The sequence below is a fragment of the Vidua chalybeata genome, chromosome 28 (assembly GCF_026979565.1).
Source record: "Vidua chalybeata isolate OUT-0048 chromosome 28, bVidCha1 merged haplotype, whole genome shotgun sequence".
Taxonomy (NCBI): domain Eukaryota; kingdom Metazoa; phylum Chordata; class Aves; order Passeriformes; family Viduidae; genus Vidua; species Vidua chalybeata.
In genome coordinates, this window is record NC_071557.1 from 4,149,828 (window position 1) to 4,154,920 (window position 5,093).

The window sequence follows — 5,093 nt, forward strand, 5'->3', positions numbered from 1 at the left end:
TGCTGTGCCTGATCTTTGCTGTCCCCATGAGTCGTGTGCCAGCCACACAAATCACAAAGCTCGTCCTCAAGAGTGGGGCTGGGAGCCGCAGAAATGGGGCTGGGACCCCCAGAGACCCCTCTCAATAGGGCTGGGACCCCCAGAAGACCCCTCCCTATGGACCTGGGACCCACAGAAATGGGGCTGGGACCCTCACAGACCCCTCCCTATGGACTGGGCACTCCAGACATGGGGTTGGGACCCCCAGAGACCCTTCCCCATAGGGCTGGGACCCACAGAAATGACGCTGGGACCCCCAGAGACCCCTCCCCATAGGGCTGGGACCCTCACAGACCCTCCCCATGGACCTGAAAGTTCCAGAAGTGGGGCTGGGACCCCCAGAGACCCCTCCCCATGGTCTTAGGACCACCCAGAATGGGGCTGGGACCACCAGACACCTCTTGCCATGGACCTGGGACCTCCAGAGACCCCTGCCCATAGGGCTGGGGCCCCCAGAACACTGCTCCCTGTGGACCTGGGACCCTCTGAAATGGGGCTGGGACCCTCACGAACCACTCCCCATGGATCTGGGACTACCAGTAGTAAGGTGGGGACCCCCAGAGCCCCCAGAAACAGGACTGGGATCCCCAGAAATGGGGCTGGCACCCCAAGGGACCCCTCCCCATAGGGCTGGCACCCCCAGAAGACCCCTCCCTATGGACCTGGCACCCCCAGAAATGGGGCTGGGACCCTCACAGACCCCTCCCCATGGACTTGGCACTCCAGACATGGGGTTGGGACCCCAAGAGACCCCTCCCCATAGGGCTGGCACCCCCAGAAGACCCCTCCCCATGGGCATGAGATTCCCAGAAATGGGGCTGGGACTCCCAGAAATGGAGCTGGGACAACCAGAATAGGGCTGCCACCCCCAAAATGGAGTTTGGCATCCCCAAAATGGAGCTGGACACCCCCAGAATGGGGCTGGGACCCTCAGAATTGGGCTGGAACCTCCACAGACCCCTCCCCATGGACTTGGGACTGTAAGAAATGGGGCTGGGACCCCCACATGTAAGCCACGCCCACTCCCCGCCTTGCCCCACCCTCTGCCTCGAACTAACCAATCAGCAGCTGGAACAATCAGCGCGGGAAGGCCTTCGGCACCGACCAATCAGATCGCTCTCTCATTCTGGCCCCACCCTTTCATTCTGACATCAAAAAGATCCGTGACGATCCCCCCTCACGCCTATGACGTCACTGCGCTCCCATTGGCTGCTGGCGGGAGGGCGGGGCTTGCCCAGCCTATAAAAGGCGTGCGTGGGTACGCAGAGCTCAGTTCGGGTCCGGCGATGGGAGCGGCGGCAGCAGCGGAGCCCTGAAGCACCCCAGAGCCAACACCGGCCACGGACGGCGTCCAGCGGCGGGGAATGCCCAGGGTTGAGGACACCGACAGAGCATTCCCGGGGCAGCGAGCAACGAGAGCGGCCGAGCATCGCCCCGGAGCGAGGACCACGGAACCGGGAGCACCACGGGGACCCATGGAGCATCCCCCCGGAGCAGCGGTGAAGACGGTGCTGGGATCGGGCGGGACCTCCGCGGGCCCTACCGGAGCATTCCCCACTGGTAATGTGTTTTCCCAAATAGCCTAGGAATCCCCATGGAGCACCAAGAGAGTGGCGGAGTATCGGCCCGGAGCGAGGACCGCGGTGTCGGGAGCAGCACGGAGAGCGGCGGAGCATCCTCAGGGTGAGAAGGCAGGACAGCGACAGAGAATCCCCCGAGGCAGCGAGCAGCGAGAGCGGCGGAGCATTCCTGTGGTGAGGACGACGGTGCCGGGAGCACCACAGAGAGTGAGATAGCATCCCCCGGAGGTGAGAAGTGCGGACACCAACAGAGAATCTCCCCAGGGCAGTGGTGAAGACGGTGCTGGGATCGGGAGGAAGCTCCGCGGACACTATTGGAGCGTCTCCCCAAGGTATTGCATTTTCCCAAATAGGGTAGGGATCCCCACGGAGCACTGAGAGCAGCAGAGCATCACTGGGGTTGAGGAAGGGGGCCATGGACAGAGAATCCCGCAGGGTGCGAAGCACCTAGATCAGATTGCTCTCTCATTCTGGCCCCACCCTTTCACTCTGATTTCACAAAGAGCCCTGACGATCACCCCTCGCCCCTATGACGTCACTGCGCTCCCATTGGCTGCCGGCGAGAGGGCGGGGCTTAGCGGGCCTATAAAAGGCGTGCGCGAGCGCACGGGGCCCAGTGCGGGCCTGGTGATGGGAGCGGCGGCGGCAGCGGAACCCCGGGAGGGCCCCGGAACCAACACCAGCCAAGGACAACGGCAAGCGGCACGAAATGCTCCGGGGTGAGGACACCAACAGAGCATCCCCACGGCAGAAAGTTCCGAGAGAGGCCGAGCACTGCCCCAGAGCGAGCAACATGGAACTGGGAGCACCACGGGGACCCATGGAGCATCCACCCGGGTCAGCGGTGAAGAGGGTGCCGGGATCGGGCGGGAGGAGCACGGACACCCACCGGATCATCCCCCACAGGTAAGGGATATTCTCAAATAGGGTAGGAATCTACAGGGAGCACCGAGAGTGGCAGATCATCCCCGGGTGAAAAGGGAAGACTCGGGCAAAGCATCCCCCGGGGGCAGGGGTGAAGACGGTGCCAGGATCGAGCGGAAGCTCTGCAGACACCACCGGAGCATCCCCCAGAGGTAATGTGTTTTCCCAAATAGGGTAGGAATCCCCACGGAGCAGCGAGAGCTGCGGAGCATCCCCGGGGTGCGAAGGGAGGACACCGACAGAGAATCCCCTAGGTCAACGAGCGCCGAGAGCGACCGAGCATCCCCGTGGTGAGGACGACGGTGCCAGGAGCAGCACGGAGAGTGAGATCGCATCCCCCGGAGGTGAGAAAGGTGGACACCAACAGAGAATATCCCAAGGGCAGCGGCGAAAACGGTGCTGGGATCCGGAGGGAGCTCCGCCGACGCTACCGGAGCGTCCCCCACAGGTATTGTATTTTCCCAAATAGGGTACGGATCCCCACGGAGAGCGGCGGAGCATCCCCGGGGTGAGAAAGGAAGACACGGACAGAGCATCCCCCGGGGCAGCAAGCACCGAGAGCGGCCGAGCACCGCCCCAGAGCGAGGAACACGGAACCGGGAGCACCACGGGGACCCATGGAGCATCCACCCGGGTCAGCGGTGAAGAGGGTGCCGGGATCGGGCGGGAGGAGCACGGACACCCACCGGATCATCCCCCACAGGTAAGGGATATTCTCAAATAGGGTAGGAATCTACAGGGAGCACCGAGAGTGGCGGATCATCCCCGGGTGAAAAGGGAAGACTCGGGCAGAGCATCCCCCGGGGCAGGGGTGAAGACGGTGGCGGGATCGGGCGGAAGCTCTGCAGACACTACCGGAGCATCCCCCAGAGGTAATGTGTTTTCCCAAATAGGGTAGGAATCCCCACGGAGCAGCGAGAGCTGCGGAGCATCCCCGGGGTGCGAAGGGAGGACACCGACAGAGAATCCCTTGGGTCAACGAGCGCCGAGAGCGACCGAGCATCCCCGTGGTGAGGACGACGGTGCCAGGAGCAGCACGGAGAGTGAGATAGCATCCCCCGGAGGTGAGAAGGGTGGACACCAACAGAGAATCTCCCAAGGGCAGCGGCGAAAACGGTGCCAGGATCGGGAGGGAGCTCCGCCGACGCTACCGGAGCATCCCCCACAGGTATTGTATTTTCCCAAATAGGGTACGGATCCCCACGGAGAGCGGCGGAGCATCCCCGGGGTGAGAAAGGAAGACACGGACAGAGCATCCCCCGAGGTAGCAAGCACCGAGAGCGGCCGAGCACCGCCCCAGAGCGAGGGACACGGAACCTGGAGCACCACGGGGACCCATGGAGCATCCACCCGGGTCAGCGGTGAAGAGGGTGCCGGGATCGGGCGGGAGGAGCACGGACACCCACCGGATCATCCCCCACAGGTAAGGGATATTCTCAAATAGGGTAGGAATCTACAGGGAGCACCGAGAGTGGCGGATCATCCCCGGGTGAAAAGGGAAGACTCGGGCAGAGCATCCCCCGGGGCAGGGGTGAAGACGGTGCCGGGATCGGGCGGAAGCTCTGCAGACACTACCGGAGCATCCCCCAGAGGTAATGTGTTCTCCCAAATAGGGTAGGAATCCCCACGGAGCAGCGAGAGCTGCGGAGCATCCCCGGGGTGCGAAGGGAGGACACCGACAGAGAATCCCTTGGGTCAACGAGCGCCGAGAGCGACCGAGCATCCCCGTGGTGAGGACGACGGTGCCAGGAGCAGCACGGAGAGTGAGATAGCATCCCCCGGAGGTGAGAAGGGTGGACACCAACAGAGAATCTCCCAAGGGCAGCGGCGAAAACGGTGCCAGGATCGTGAGGGAGCTCCGCCGACGCTACCGGAGCATCCCCCACAGGTATTGTATTTTCCCAAATAGGGTAGGGATCCCCACGGAGAGCGGCGGAGCATCCCCGGGGTGAGAAAGGAAGACACGGACAGAGCATCCCCCGGGGCAGCAAGCACCGAGAGCGGCCGAGCACCGCCCCAGAGCGAGGAACACGGAACCTGGAGCACCACGGGGACCCATGGAGCATCCACCCGGGTCAGCGGTGAAGAGGGTGCCGGGATCGGGCGGGAGGAGCACGGACACCCACCGGATCATCCCCCACAGGTAAGGGATATTCTCAAATAGGGTAGGAATCTACAGGGAGCACCGAGAGTGGCGGATCATCCCCGGGTGAAAAGGGAAGACTCGGGCAGAGCATCCCCCGGGGCAGGGGTGAAGACGGTGGCGGGATCGGGCGGAAGCTCTGCAGACACTACCGGAGCATCCCCCAGAGGTAATGTGTTTTCCCAAATAGGGTAGGAATCCCCACGGAGCAGCGAGAGCGTCGGAGCATCCCCGGGGTGCGAAGGGAGGACACCGACAGAGAATCCCTTGGGTCAACGAGCGCCGAGAGCGACCGAGCATCCCCGTGGTGAGGACGACGGTGCCAGGAGCAGCACGGAGAGTGAGATAGCATCCCCCGGAGGTGAGAAGGGTGGACACCAACAGAGAATCTCCCAAGGGCAGCGGCG

At 63.5% G+C, this 5,093-nt stretch overlaps 2 long non-coding RNA genes across 3 annotated transcripts; both read left to right on the forward strand.

Annotated features, from left to right (window-relative positions):
* Positions 1-1,296: 1,296 nt before the first annotated feature.
* Positions 1,297-2,649, forward strand: LOC128800965 (uncharacterized). Of its 2 annotated transcripts, none has more exons than XR_008435098.1 (3): positions 1,297-1,793; positions 1,884-1,951; positions 2,123-2,649. It is a non-coding gene; the product is annotated as an uncharacterized LOC128800965 (long non-coding RNA). The 2 variants fall into 2 exon arrangements; XR_008435099.1 differs by having other exon boundaries at positions 2,371-2,649.
* Positions 2,650-2,685: 36 nt separating this feature from the next.
* Positions 2,686-3,224, forward strand: LOC128800964 (uncharacterized). Its single transcript, XR_008435097.1, has 2 exons — positions 2,686-2,887; positions 3,013-3,224. It is a non-coding gene; the product is annotated as an uncharacterized LOC128800964 (long non-coding RNA).
* The last annotated feature ends 1,869 nt before the right edge of the window (positions 3,225-5,093 follow it).